Source organism: Malania oleifera, chromosome 6, assembly GCF_029873635.1.
Source record: "Malania oleifera isolate guangnan ecotype guangnan chromosome 6, ASM2987363v1, whole genome shotgun sequence".
Taxonomy (NCBI): Eukaryota; Viridiplantae; Streptophyta; class Magnoliopsida; order Santalales; family Ximeniaceae; genus Malania; species Malania oleifera.
The window spans coordinates 64340917-64355423 of NC_080422.1; positions in this window are offsets into that span (position 1 = coordinate 64340917).

Sequence of the window (14507 nt, forward strand, 5' to 3'; positions counted from 1 at the left end):
TTACAACCAAACACATGAAAATAGGAAATATTAGGCTTATGGTTGTTCCATAAATCATAAAGGGTTTTATTAATTGATGGTCTAATCAATACCCTATTCATAATATAGCATGCAGTATTAATGGCCTCGGCCTAAAAATATTTTGGTAAGTTATGCTCATTCAACGTAGTTCTACCCATTTCTTGCAGTGACCTATTGTTTCTTTCTACTACACCATTTTGTTGAGGTGTCCTAGGTGCAGAGAAATTATTTGATATGCCCTATAAGTCACAATATTTTTCTATGCTTTCATTTTTGAATTTCGTGCCTCTATCACTTCTTATGTGAGTGATTTTATATCCTTTTTCTTTTTGAATTCTCCTACAAAGTTTCGTGAATTGTTCACATGATTCATTTTTATGTGCAAGAAACAACACCCATGTGAATCTAGAAAAGTCATCCACAATTACGAAAGCATAAGATTTACCACCAAGGCTTTGCACCGAATTAGGTCCAAATAGATCAAGGTGAAGCACTCCAAAGGTCTAGCAGTAGATATAAGTTTTTTTTTCTTAAAACTAGATTTTGTTTGCTTACCCATTTGACATGCATCACATATTTTATCCTTTACAAAAGACATCTTAGGCAAGCCTTTAACTAATTCTTTTCTAACAAATTTAGACAATAAATCCATGCTAGCATGTCCTAAACGCCTAAGTCATAACCAACTAACTTCATTTATAGCAGAAAAACATATTACTTATTGTGAAGCTAGATTATGAAGAGAGGTAGTATAAACATTTTCATGTCTATCAGCAGTAAAAAGCATTTTGTGATCTGTTTTATTTTCTACTATGCATTTGTCATTTTCAAAAGATACTTTATATCCTATGTCACACAACTGACTTATGCTAAGTAGATTATGTTTCAGTCAATCAACGAACAAATCATTATCAATAGTAAGAGAAGAATCCTTACCAACCTTACCTACCTCGATGATACGTCCTTTGGCATTGTCCCCAATTGTTACATAGCTTCCATCCTTGGGGGCAATTGATGTGAATTTGCCCTTGTCTCCAGTTATGTGTCGTGAGCACCCACTAACCAAGTACCATCTGTCCTTGTAGGATGACGATCTTAGGCAAACCTACAAAATAAGCTAAGTGATTGATGCTGGTCCCCAAATTTTTTTGGGTCCACGGGGGTTAGTAGCAAGATCTCCCTTGACTACCTATACCTTCCTAATTTTAGCATGCTTATTCCTAAGTGAACAATCAAATTGAATGTGACCAATCTGTTTACATTTAAAACATCTTAATCTACACCTAGGTTCTTTAGGAGGAATAAAAGTTTTTGACACATGTGTAAAGTGTCCTAAGTAAAGATTAGGTCGTCTTACATTTTCAATACCATTAAAACCAAGACCCTCTTTGCTTAAGGAGTTCCTTTGGGCACCAAGTAATTTTTCAAAGTTTTCTTTTCCCTTAGTGAATTTAAAAATGATTTTGGAGCTATCCTCCAATTTCCTCTCAAGCTCAATAATAGCAGCATCCTTTTCATTTAAGATATAGGCATGAGAGGTTTTCACAATATTAAACAGTTTTAACTAATTCTCACATTTCTTTTTCAAATCATCATTTTCTTTGGTCATTTTGCCTAATAATTTAGATACATGAATGTACTCAAGTTGTAACTCTCTAAAAGTAGGCATGCAATTAGAATCAAAATCAAATGAATAAAATGAAGATAATGATCTAGAGGATAATACCTCATCTTCACGTGCCATTAAGCATAGATTAGCGACCTCTGTGTCACTATGATTTGTGTTCAAGTCACTGCTGCTGTATTGGTCTCATGAAGTGCTTGCCTTCATAGCTTTCTTCTTTTTCTTGGTTTCCTTTTTCAGCAATGGGCAATCTGGTTTGATGTGCCCGATTTTATTGTAGTTATAACATATGGGAGCATTTGACCTTTCTTTTCTTTTGCTAGGCTCTCCCTTTTCAGTAATAGATTCCCTATAATTTTTGAATGGCTTTCTATTTTTCCTGAAAAATCTACTAAACTTTCTGGTTAGCATAGCCATATCCGCATCAGTTCTAGATCCACTACACTCACTAGATATGTTCGTGGAGGTTTTTAATGCTGTAACTTTCTTAGCCCTGTTGTGCTCATTTAGCCTTTCATTTATGGACAATTCATAAGTAATCAAGGAACCTATCAATTCATCTAAGGTCATGGCCTTAAGATCTCTACCCTCAGCAATGGTCATAGCCTTGGCTTCCCAAACAGGAGGTAAGCCTCTAAAGATCTTCCTAATCATCACATATGTGGGATAGGTCTTTCCTAATACATGTAGTGAGTTTATGATGTGTGTGAATCTAGTGTACATGCTCTGAATGGACTCAACTACATTCATCCTAAAAGCCTCATACTCACTGGTTAACATATCTATCCTACTGTCTTTCACATCTCTAGTACCCTCATATGTGACTTCTAACTTATCCCATATTTCTTTTGCAGTAGAACATGCCATAATCCTATAAAATTCATTTACATCAAGACTACAGTATAAAATATTCATGGCAGTGGCACTAAGACTAACAGCTTTCATATCATCATCATCATATTCATCCCCAGTCTTAGGAACCTTAGCTGCACCCTCAGTTTTCATAGGGATATAGTGTCCCTTAGAGACAATCCTCCACACCTTCCAATCAGTATTCTGAAGGTAGATGCACATCCTCTATTTCCTAAAGGTGTAATTAGCACAATTGAAAACAAGAGGTTGTGTGGAAGATGGTCCCTCAGGGAAAGAGGTCACGGAGCTATGAGCCATATATGGTCTTTTTGCAAAATAACAACTAGTCTATGCAACGTATCTCTAATACATATTATTAGCTTTACAGTGATCCCAACAAGGAGAGTGAATTGGTATTTTTAAAATTTAACCCATTCGTATTCCTCCTAACAACAGTATGTTCACAACCCCATGGTCAATCTAGTGCGAGTAATATAAATATATCATAAATTATATGAAGCAATTTAATTAACAGCACTTGCACCAGAAGAACAATAAAGTAAGAGTGACACACAGAAATGTTATCGAAGTTCGGCCAATTGCCTACGTCCCCACCGTGGCTAACAAGCACAAGGATTACCACTATAACTTGCTCACTTAACTGGGTGGAGCAGCACCTATACAAACCAGGTCAATTAGCACAGGGCTGACCTCAACCTTTACACTAATCCTTATCAGGCTGGATAACTACCCCCTTAGGCCACGCCTGGAATCACTCAGATTTACAATCAAATGGTACAATGAAATAGTGCTTTCACGTAAAGCATATTTGTACCCAAATAATACACTCAATCACATATGCATCAAAAGCAAGGATATAGTGTAAGCTTAGTGATGCAAGGTTTGTTCTATCAATACTCAACACAGTATAGTCAATATGAAGCTCAAGAGTATTCAAAACAATACAATCAGTATGATGCTCTAGAATAATCAACACAAGCAATGACTTGGAATCTAAACAAAATATTTCAACAACACATCAATATTCAAAGTATACTATGCAGAAAATCAAACTAGTTTCTGAATGATTTTCTTCACTGAAATGAGCACAAAGCTAGTTTGAAAAGGTTGCTTGCTTGTTAAAAAATCTCTGCACACCAAAAGCAAAACTATTGGACACTTGCAATGAAATGCAAATATCCTAAGCTTCCTTGGTTTAATCCCACACTAGATTTATAAATGAAAAATTTGTGGGTTAAACTTAGGCTAAAACTCCCCAAGAAAAATATATAAAACAATCATACAAATGGGAGAATTTAGCACTGTATAACAATCACAATAACAAACGAAGAACTCTCACAATCTCAGATTTTTTTCAAAGGAGGCAAGTTTGAGAGTTTTTGGACAAAGAAGGGTTTTTCAAGATAGAGAGAATTTTTGCTAATCACTTTTATTAATCATTGTCTTAATTGATCAAATGGACTTGTATTTATGGCCAGGTAAAAAATTATTACCGTTCAGGACATAGAGGGCATTACTAAAAAGTCTCAAAAGATTAACATTCAATGTGCCCGAAATAACCTTGTTTTACCGTGGTTAAAATAATTTTAACCGAGCGAGGTTCGGGTGGCTGAACCTTGGTTCGGTCACCCATTGAGACACAGTTCAAAAAGTTCTTTAATTAAGTTCGGTCGCCCAAATAAAGGTTCGGCAACCCAAATCAAAGTTAGTAGCCAAGCTTCGTGACTTCGGGTGCCCAATCATATTTTTGGTGGCCCGAAGGCAAGTGTTCGGTCGCCCAGGGATATATTTGAAATAAAATTGTAGGGCGCCCAAGTTGGTGAACAATCCCTTTCGAAGGGTTTGGGCGCCCGAGAAAGATGTGTGCATTTGAGGTTCGGTCACTCGAGGGATGGTCAACATTTTGACTTTCAAGGTTTGGGTGCCTGAGGAGTTTTATACTCCAAAGGTTCAGTCGCCCGACTCCTCTTATCTTGCTTACGTTTGTCCAATTTTAAGCACAATTATAACACACTCATATATTTTTATGCTATGTGTTTGAGTGTTGGAGCCTAAGGTCTTGCTATGGTCTAATTGAGCTTACGATATATCATGTATGCATGATGTGCAGGTGATAAGCATACAATCACATCCTAGATTACTATTATAGACCTTATTACATAAATGACTAATGTATTAAAATGTAAATTACAAAGCTTCACAGTCTTCTTGTTTCTTCGAGTGCCGTCAAGAAAGTTTGATTTGAACCTGCAGAAACACTTAACAAACATCAAATATCAATATTTATTATTATCAAAACCGGGTGCGACCAATAAGGTCAACACAATTTTAATTAATGCACATACATCATGATGATTGGTTAAAATCAGTAAATATTGGCTATAGCATGCAAATTTGAATCAAAAGGAATGAATCAATCTCTTTTGAGTGGACGTCAGTTTCCACATAATTCATCTCATCTCTCTAAGTGGTTCAAAGTAAAGGTTGACGACGTAAGTGTCAAATATATCGGGAACCTTTCATTTCTTAGATATAAACCATAAATCATTGTCTTGAATAAAATCTAATAAACATTCTCAATTAAATCCACTTCTAAATGGACAAGGCATCTTTGCTTGGTAAATAATTCTTAATGCTTAACTCACGCTAAAACATAAGAATCTAAAGTTAAGCATGCTTTTGTCCATTGCACAAAATTTAGCTTTAGGGAAGCAATCTCACGTTATATTTCATTTATCCCTAAGCTCATCTTTAAACATAAAAGCCTTGACCAAATATTAGTCATCACTCAAGGCTTAAGCACTAATGATCATAAATGCCTATTCTTCTAGTGCTAATTAACAGACATCCTTCACAATCAAAATTAGAGGCAACCTATAAGGGATTCAAGTTCTATTGTTAAATCAAAATATTCCCTTTGTGCTTAAACTATAACAAATCTCTAATTTTGGTCCATCTCCTCCATAGGAAATCTTTACCATTCTGCGATCACTTTTAGCAAAGATTTTTACCTATTCCCTAGACGATATCCTTACTTAAAATTTTGATTATATTTAAAGGATACCTTCCAAAGGTGGTAAACTAGAAATGACCAAATAGCAATGTTCAAAATATTCATATAGTCTTAAATGCTCCTTGCCTAAACGGTTAGGACATATTCGCTAGCACGAAAATATGTTGAATACAAGCTCTCAAATTTTAATAAAATCCTCTAGAGCTTCGTATCGATATAGTGAAGCTAATGGTTACGATGATTACACTAGGTTTTAAACTAGATGATTGAACAAATGTCTAAGAACCCTATGCATGAGACATTGAGAATGAAAGCCATTTGAACTTGAGCCTCTCACGCATTGAAATTCATAAGAAAAGATGCAAATGTAGGCTTATGACCATGAAGAAGTATTGCTTGTGATTTTTTGGTCCTCTAAGCCAAAGCATTTAAAGTCAAGTTTAAATTATTGAAAATTTAGGGCCTTAGCTAAATTACTTGAAGGATAAAAAGAAAAAGGCATTAGATGGTAGAGTACATAACTGAGGGGGAGCATTTCTCTTTCTGTTTTCATGGTTCTAAATTAAATGCTCTCATACTTCATACCCATATGCCTTCTTAGGAACAACACTGTAGATTACTGTCTGTAATGCTTTAAATGATTAAATTTTTTTGATGGATGATTTATATGAATTATTGTTTGAACTACTGGATTGCGTCCTTAATCTGGAACGCCAATTGCAGGGCTGATGCAGTAATGTGAAATGCATGTTAGGAAATGATTTTTGGAGTGCAAGCTATTTGTATGGAATGCCATCTATAAGGCTGTTGCCAAACTTTGTGAATTGCATGCTGGTAGATGATCTTGATTGTTGCATGTTTTATGGGAATTACTTGTTGAAAACAACCACGTTTTGATGGGAAAATCTTCCTTTTACAGACAGCATGCTGCCGAAATTTTGTTAGATTTTTCCCAAAATGATGAAAATCCATAAACCATGTGCCTAAATGATTATGATTTGATGCATGCTAGTATGTTTTACATAACTATAGCATGATTATATGAGTATAGACCTAATGGCTATTAGGTGCTAGACAGAATGTAGTAGGCAAATAATGTTTATAACATATTGCATGCTGAGATTCATAATGAAGGATGATTGAATGATAAATATTTTACAAATAAGCTTTATCCTTAGTTTAAATGTTTTACATGGATTCAAGGGAGCTGAGCTCCATTCTTAGAGAAAGAGCATAAAGGACTCATATGCATCATGTTTTATCTTTTTGAATATCGAGGCTCTTCTAGAAAACCTTGAATATCATATCCTGCTATTAAAGCTTTATGAATAAGTATGGATTGTTATCATGGTTATGAGCATTAGTGTATGCCTTAATATTTATTTTCTGATGCATGTGTGAAATATAGGGATAATTATACTTGTTACTTGTTACATAATAAAGTGCATTAATATTGATCCAGCATATTTGTTTTAAGAGAATTAAAATGATTGCTTATACTATTTTGCACTCTAAATAAATTTAATCTTTAACTAGTATAATCAGTTTATTGCATCTAAGTTAGGATTCAAATAAAAAAAGGGAGCATCTAAAATTAAATCTCCATCTTGTTATGCTCACCAACATTTTAGCTTAGATATGTTGTGAATTCATTGTGGCACGTGCTTAAATGTGATTATTTTGTTGAAAATCTTAACTTCAAATACGTTGATTAACCACAATCATTTGTGTAGCCATATGATCTTGATTTAAAGTGTCATATCCTTAGGATCTATATGGTTGAACTTTTTCTAGTTATATTTTGTTCTACACTTAAGTAACTACGAGAAAATTTAAGCTTGCATGATCATTAAATTTTATTTTTTTTGCATGCACGGTCCCCAGGACGTTTGTGAAAATATGATAAGGGGAAATATATTTTACAAAATACAAATTTTTTATGGCAAGAAATATTTTCAAACCTGAAATTATTTATCTCTTGCCTTATTGTTTATATATATATATATATATATAGAAATATATTTTACAAAATACAATTTTTTTATGGCAAGAAATATTTTCAAACTTGAAATTATTTATTTCTTGCCTTATTGTTTATATATATATGTTTTTGAATTGCATATCTGGTTTGGTGATTACATATTAAAAATGCATGCAAACTAGTTAAACTGAAATCATGCTCAAACCTAGTCTTTGCTATCATATGCTGTGTTTTGAACTCAAATCTTTCACGGTCTTATGAAACATTTCAACTGCAGTGGTTCATGTATATTTATGGTCTAACTAAGTTTATCATGTCATTTTAATCTCAGATGACCAGTTATAATTTTTTTTTGTTTTGTGTGTAAAATTGCAAAATTTTTAGTTCAATGCACAGTATTTTGTATTAAAAAGGGAGACTTTTCTCTTAAGCTATCATTTTTTAATGCTTATATTGTTTTTACACTTAGCTTAGCCTTTTTTTGGATGCCAAAAAAGGGGATAATTTTATGACCAAAATGATAAATGATTTTATGCCAAAAGGGTATAATTTTTCAATAGGGCAAATAATTTAAAATGGAAAAATATTTGAGCTGCGAGCATATGTGTTTAAATTTCAAAATCTAAATTCATATTGAATTTAAATCTCTTCTTTCTTCTGATATACTTGAGCTATACAATTTATTTTAAAGTATGCATATTGAAAGAGGTTGCCTTTTTAGGTTGAGCCCATTTTGCTCTCGCGTGCTTGTCATTATCAAAAAAAAGGGAGATTGTTGACTTTTGAGTTCAATCCCTGTTTTGATGCCGACAAAGCACAATTTTATTATGTGTGTTCTTTATGTACTTGAGTAGGTTTACATTTCAGCACACATATAAGGGAAAGAAAATGGAAGTCATGAAGGACTTCAAGCTTATACACTTGGCATATTCCATGAAAAATTAGAAGAGCAAATGAAGAAGAAGAAAAAGAAGACATATATTTTTTAATTGTAAATGCATTTGGGTTTTTGGTTTGTAATAATGCATACTCTGCATGATGTGGTTTAATGCTTGGAATGACCGTTGATAGACGTTACAGACTAACACTTCTAAAAACCTTTCTCATAAAAGCTAAAATTATACAAAGGTTTTTGGATTAACTTTAGGGTCAAAATCAAGGCAAAAACTGAGGTGTTCACTAACCTTGGTCGACTGACCAGTTCACCTTATATAACCCCCATTCGACTGACCATACCCTTGGCAAAAAATCATAGAATTACAAAGCTCAGTCTACCGACCATCTTAGTCATTTTTTTGCCTCAGTCGACCGAACCCTTTTGACTTATTGAAAATACCCTGAGGACAGCTGATTGACGAAGTTGTTAGTCGACTGACGATCTCAAGTTGCTCAAAATTTTAGAACTAAAATGTTCTTAACTTTTAATTAAAAAAATTTAAAATACCCTTTGTGTCCTCAAATGATCATAGTTTTAGAAAATCTATAAATACCTTCAACTAATGCTTAGCTTGCAAATCCTCCCCAAATATTTTTGTGATTAAAGTTTTACTCTATTTCTCCTCTTCTCTTTGAAAAATATTTTTGAAAAGAAGCATAAATTATTTCTCACTTTCTTCTTTAGCAAAATCATTGCTCTATGAAATTGTTGAATAATTATTCTAGTGGGTATATTTTATAGCATTTGAAAGCACTTACTCTCACTTAAGCTTATAATTTTGAAAATCTTCTTAAGGGTAATCCTTGAGTTTCTCCCACATATTTTACTTGATAAATATATTTGAGGAAACTCTTTATTGCTTTTGGATCTTTTGCACATTCGTTGCCAGATTCAAAGCTTATTATTGTGCTTACTACAAATTTTTTTTTATAAGCTAATCTCCAACATCTCTTACACCTTATTGTTCAAAAATATTTTTGGTGGAGATATCTCTTTGGCTTTAGAACTTTGAACTTCGCTTAGTGAATATTATATATCGAAGATACCTTTTATTATCATCTCTCATGTTATTTCATATACAATCACTTTTGAGAGACAAATCATATAAACTCCACTGAGCATAAACTTCCATCATATAAGAGTGCATTGAGTGTCATATTGTACATCCTTATTTATTTTGAGAAGCATTATATTGTACAAAAAATTCTTATTTTTATTCCCAGTATGTGTATTGTCGAAAGAGGAATCCACCGTCTTGTAAGGTGTATCGATTTGGCTCTAACTCGGATAGGTGAGCTAAGGAGACTCCACCTCGTAAGGAGAACTAGTTGTGGCTCAACCCCATAATTGAGCTGAGGAGACTCTGCCTCGTAAGAAGAACTAGTTGTGGCTTAGCCCCATAATTGGGCTGAGGAGTTTTCGCCTCATGAAGAGTAATGTAATCGACATTGCTTTGCCCGGTTAAGTGAGTAAATAGTGGAATCCTTAAGTCGAGGCTTGAGGCAAGGACATAGGCAGAATTGTTTGAACCCCGATAAAAAATATTGGGTCTCCTCTTTCTCTCTTTCATCTATTTAATTTTTTCAGCTTAATTTCTACACATGTATTCTTAATTATTTATTGTGATTGATTGTTTTACACACATACTTTAATTATTTGGGGATTTGATTTTGTCTAGAAAGACCTTATGTTGCGATATACTGATTGAAGTTTTGAAATTAGGCAAAAGACAACCTAGATTTTTTAAATATCCAATTGACCCCCCTATTGGGAATACACCATTCACATCACATAATCCGCATCAAAGTAGCTGATCATTTCAAAGGGTGTATTATCAAGATACCCTAAACCTATGTCTATAGTACCTATCAAATATCTTAAAATTCTTTTAACAACAATTTAATGTGTTTCCTTAGGTGATGCTTTAAATCTAGCACACATACAAATGTTGAACATTATGTCTAGTCTACTAGCTCTTATGTAAAGTAGACTACCAATCATACCTCGGTAGTATTTGACATCCACCAATTTTTCTTGCTTAGCATTATCAAGACTAATAGAGATGCTCACTGGAGTTCCAAATGCCTCGCCACCTTCTGTATCAAATTTCTTGAATAGGTCTTTTATGTATTTAGATTGGTTAATAAATGTTCCATTTTCATCTTGTTTGATATGAAGACTAAGAAAATATGTAAGTTCCCCTATCATGCTCTTTTCAAACTCATCTTGCATGCATGTAGCAAATTCTTTGTATAAATTCTTATTTGTAGCATCGAATATGATATCATCAACATAAATTTGAATGATAAGCATATCATAAGTCTTAGTTTTGATAAATAGAGTATTGTCCATTTCTCCCCTCGTGGAACCATTGTTTAACAAGAAGCCAATCGATCTTTCATACCAAGCTCTCGGAGCTTGTTTTAATATGTATAAGGCTTTTGCTAATCTAAACACATGGTTTGGAAAATGGAAGTCATCAAAACTAGGAGGTTGTGCTACATATACTTCTTCATTTATGTTAGCTTTGGTGTATTCCCAAGATGGGGGGTGAATTGGAATTTAAAACTTTTTCTCCTAGGTTAAACTAGTTCAGCAACAGTACGTTCACAACCTAGGTCATTCTACCCAAATGCACAGATAAGTATAATATGGAGAATTTAAATCATGCGCATCACTCACACAATAGCATACATGTGCGGTAAATATAAAGTGCAAAAATATAAACAGACACACGATATGTTATCAGGGTTCGGCCAACTGTGCCTACGTCCCGGCCTCTAGTTCGCAAGCTCGAGGACTCCACCAATGTCTCACTTAATGGGTGGAGTGGCACCTAATACAACCAGGTCAATTAGCATAGGGCTGACCTCAACCTTTACAAACTCTCCTTGCGGGGCGGAGAAGGTCTTAAGTCAAATTCATAGGGCTGACCCCAACCTGATCCTTCTAGGGTAGATCAAACCCCATCAGGCCAAGCCTGAAAATACAATAGTATTTTTCACAATCAAATTGGTACAATGATTATGCTTTCATGTAAAAGAGATATGTACCCTAATACGCACGGTATACTTAATCAATCACACATCAACAATATAGGAAATGTAAGCTCAATGGTTTGTATTTTTGTGCAAGCTACATTCAACAAGATATGATCGCTAATATGATCAAGAGTGTTATAATCAAGCTATTTCTTTGAAACAATCAATATTAAATATCAATAGCAAATCATGGTTTCAAAGATGTTAATCAAGTATTCAAACTTACTCAAAAGATTTTCCTTCAATGTAATGAGCACAAGAGTAGTTTGAAAATATTTTAGCTTGTAGAAAAATACTTTGCACACCAAAATCAAGCTATAGGAATCTTTGCAATGACAATACAAAGATCCTTAAGCTACTAGGTTTTTCCCAAGACAAGATTTATTAAATGAAATATGTGGTAAAACCGTGCTTAACTCCCCAAAATCAATATCAAACAACCAAGCAAAGCAATGGGAGTACAAGCAATACTATTAAGCAATAACCCAAGCAAGAACTCTCACAAGGCTGAGATTAATCAATGGAATGAAGGTGTGAGAGTGTTTGGAAGTATTATAAGCAAAATGGGATTTTGGATTTGAGAGAATTTTGGCTAATGATTTTTCTTAATCTCTTACTCATCCACACAAATGAATCCATATTTATAGGATAGGCCAAAAATATAACCGTTGGGGACCTATTGGGTATTATTAGAAAAGTTCAAAAACTCTTAAGCACATTTAACCCAAAATAACCCTGTTTTACCGTGGTTAAATAATTTTTAATCCGCCGAGGTTCGGGTGGCTGAACTATGGTTCAGTCGCCTGAACAGACACAGTTATAAAAGATCTTTAAAGAGGTTCGGTCGCTCTTGTCCTACTTTGGCAGCTCGAATCAAAGTTAGTAGCCTTTGTTCGTGATTTTGGGTGCCCGGTTCTCAATTCAATTAACCGAACTAGGGATTTTAGTCGCTCGAGCCTCCTTTTGAATGTAAACTTTTGGTCACCGGAGTAGTTGAAAAGTGCCCTGACAGGCATTCGGGTGCCCGAGGAAGGTACGTTCAAAATAGGTTCAGGTGCCCGAAGACCAAGTCAACATGTTGACTGGTTTGATCGTCTGAGCCATTTTACATGGCCTAGGTTCGGTCACTCGAACCCTCTTAATTTTCTCAATAGTGTTCAATTTTAGCACAAATTAAACATTCCTATACATTATATGATATGTGTGTGAGTCTTGGGACCTAAGGTCATACTAGGGTCTTTACCAAGGTCGTTTTGAGATAGTCCCAAAAATTCGACATCGGTCGACCAAAGGAGCCCTGAGGCCTTTCGGTCTCTATGGTTAGTCTATGGCATTTCTAAGCTTACAATTACCTACATACATGACATGTAGAGATTATTATAGATCGATATAAATCATTATAGACCCAAATAATATAAATTACAACAACAGATAATCTTCAGGGTCTTCAGGCTTTACTTCGTGTGCTATCAATTAATTTGCTAATATGAACCTACACACAAACTTGACAACCATTAAATACCTGAGTATTTATCATAATCAAAACAGGGCATGACCCACAGGGTCAACAATTTATGTAGCAATTTAAGAATGTACTTTTTACATCTGTTTGATAAAGTTTAAAGTTTTTTTTGGGATGCGTTAGCTAGTAGCATACGAATTGCTTCCATTATGGTTACAGAAGCAAAGGTTTCATCAAATTCAATGCCTTCTTCTTGATTATAACCTTGTGCTACCAATCTAGCCTTGTTATAGACAACAATTTCATTTTCATCCTTTTTATTCCCAAAAACCCATTTAGTGCCAGTCACAAAATGATCATTGGGTTTAGTAACTAAATTCCAAACATTATTCATTTCAAATTGATTTAATTTCTCATGCATGGCTAATACCCATGAATCATCATTAATTGCATCATTAATGTTCTTAGGTTCCTTTTGAGATAGGAATGCACAATGATAACACGGATTCTTTAGTGAAGATCTAGTGAACACCCCTCATGGCAATTCACCAATTTTTTGGTCCTTAGGGTGGTTACTCACAAATTTCCATTCCCTAGGCGATTCACTTGTTCTAAAGAGTCATCATTAGATGGTTCTTTGATTTCAATGCTCTCATCTTTGATTTCATGAATTGCAAGTTCTTCTAAACTCTTTCTTATATCAACATCATCATCATTAGTAGTTTTAGAAGAAAATTGATTAGCTTCATCAAATATGACATGTATGGATTCTACAATAGATAAGTCCTTTTGTTGTTGACTCTAAATACTTTTCAATTTAGAGTATATCCTAGAAAAACTTCTTTATTTGATTTTGCATCGGATTTTCCTAGGTCCCCTTTATCATTTAAGACGAAACATTTACATCCAAATACATGGAAGTATGAGATATTTGCTCACTTTCCTTTCCAAAGCTCGTAAGGGTTTTATTCAAGTTAGCTTTATTTCAAACTCAGTTCATTACATAACAGGTGGTGTTTACTGGTTTAGCCCAAAAGTATTTGGGAATGTTATGCTCATTTAGCATAGTCCTAGTCATTTCTTGTAGTGATCTATTCTTTCCCTCAATAACTGCATTTTTTGAGGTGTTCATGGTGCTAAAAAGTTGTGTGAAATTTTCTAAAACTCTCCATCTCTAACACATCTTATGTTTAAAACACCATACCCTTTTTCATTTTGAAGTTTATTACACAGATTGGTGAGCAGTTTACACACCTCATCTTTGGAGGATAATAATAACACCCAGGTGAACTTGGAGTAGTCATTAGCTATAGTGAATGCATATTGCTTTCCTCCTAGGTTTTGTGTTTTAGTGGGGCCAAACAAAGCTAGATGAATTAATTCTAATGGCCTTCCAGTGGAGATTAATTGCTTCTTCTTAAAGTTTGTCTTGATTTGATTCCCAAAATAGCAAGCATCACAGACTTTGTCTTTTGTGAATTTTCTGTTGGGTAAACATTTAACTGAGTTCTTTCTAGCTAACTTGGATAACAGTTCCATGCTAGCGTGTACTAAT